Consider the following 2,165-nt stretch of genomic DNA (forward strand, 5'->3'; position numbering starts at 1 on the left):
ATTGGTTACAGTCTCTGGAGTAATGTGGGGTTAGGTGCCTTGGTACAGGGTATTGGTTACAGTCTCTGGAGTAATGTGGGGTTAGGTGCCTTGCCCTGGAGTAATGTGGGGTTAGGTGCCTTGCCCTGGAGTAATGTGGGGTTAGGTGCCTTGCTCAAGGGCACCTCAGCCATAGATGGAGGTGTAGGGAGTGGTAAGGGTAGGATATGCCAAAGTGGCCCAATTTACCTGAATTCACCGTATTTAAAGGAAAGCTTTATTACTAGTTGTGTGAATTATGGCACCGTTCAGAGTGAGCAGTTGTCTACGGCCCACTGAGTTTGTGTATGTATATATTAGCAGTAGTGCATACATGGGTTTCTAAACACGGTGTTGTGAGGAGGGGCAAAACACTGGCAGCCAACCACGTGAGCTAATTTTTTTGACCGACAGAGGTTTCCAACAATCAGAGGTTGAGCTGTGTGCAGCCATGGGAAAACAAACATTTAGAACCCATGTATACCGAGTAATGGACCACTAGCCATACTGCCACGGACCATCAGTGGCTCGCGGACCACTAGATGAAAACATAAACTCTGCTAGGTCTACAGGTATATAAGTCAATTTTAAGGGAGTTTAACTTGAAGAAAAGAAAAGATGGGAAGCTAATTCGGATAACAAGCTCTGATAGCCTAAATGTTAAAAAAATAATTGATGAATTGACAAAGCCTGTCGATGAAAACTGTTCAGAGCACACCTGGGACTAAGCCTTGCCCCTTTCTCCTTGCTACAGAGGTATGTCTCTAGGCCTATGCTGTAAAGATAGAATAAAGCTTTCAAGTTGAGGCCAAGGAACAGCATAATTCAATTTGTCGTACGTTGTATGAGAAAACGTTATTGTAACAGTAAAATGTTAAAAACTTCAGCTATCACAAAGTTATAATCTGCAAGTTATTACCCTCACTGTTGCCTTTCCTTGATTTTATCTGTGCAAAACCCCCTCAAGCACCCACGAGTGGTTCTTAACCAATTTCTCTCACTTTCTTCCTTTGCGCTTGATGGAGGGGGAAAAAAAATCCTCAAATTGTAAGAGTGTTTGACTCGTCCCGCGGGACGCCGTCAAGTTGTGTGCGAGTGGCACTTGTCATGGCTAACACCTGCCATGGCAATTTGCCTCACCGGCTGGCTGGTGCACAGACAGTTGATGACAGTCTGGAAGCCATGACACGTGGCACTCAATGTCTCACTCAATGCCTGTGGCTGTCTTCACAGGCTCCTAAGCCTCTGGGGTAAGTGCTTTAAGTGTGTGTGTGTGTGTGTGTGGTCTGCATTTTGCAATCATTTTCTTGTGTGCTGTTGTATGTCAGTATACCTATGTGTTGAGTATGCACAAACCTGTGTGTGTGTTTCTGTGTTCTTCTCTGCATGTGTACCTGCGTGTCTTTATGCATGTCCTTGTGTGTAATGTGGGTGTGCCTGTGTGTGAATATTAGTGGTGTGGATCGGCACTGCCCTCACGATCCGATTCAATCACGATTCAGAAGGATGCGATTCAATTCGATTCGATTCTATGCGATCCGATCCGATCCGATTCAATTCTACAATGCATTGCAATGCATTACATTTCTACTGAAAGCAAAGCAAATGTTTAATCAGTCATGATGAGGCAATACAAGTAGTCAGATACTGAGCAACAATTTATTGGCTGTTTTCTGTATCAGTCTGTATCAGTCTTGCAATGTTTTGAAGTGCTTTTATTTAATTTATCATTCATTTGCTCCCGAAATATCAACGGAAGTAATTGAAACTTAAAAAAATTGCCGGATCAATTCTGGAACTTGCCGGATCGATTCTGGATCGTCCATGCCCCGCATTGGATTGGATCGCCGAATCAATCATTGTTGACACCACTAGTGATTATAAATGTTATTTTGTGAGTATTACAGTAAAATCTTGTCCACATCAACAACCTTTCTGATATAGAGCCTATGCTATCTGCTCGTGTCACTCGTCGTTTCTCTTGGATTTTTTTAAGTGTACGGAAGGTTTTAATCACAACCCTGTCACCTCCATGGCTCTGCTAACTAAATGTAAAGTCCCAGATTCAACACGCCGGCGACAAGGCAGACAGGCAAATGATTAAAGGAGTCCTTGTTGTCTGCATAATCCTTTGGCCCCCCTACGTG

The sequence above is a fragment of the Engraulis encrasicolus genome, chromosome 22 (genome assembly GCF_034702125.1).
Source record: "Engraulis encrasicolus isolate BLACKSEA-1 chromosome 22, IST_EnEncr_1.0, whole genome shotgun sequence".
NCBI lineage: Eukaryota > Metazoa > Chordata > Actinopteri > Clupeiformes > Engraulidae > Engraulis > Engraulis encrasicolus.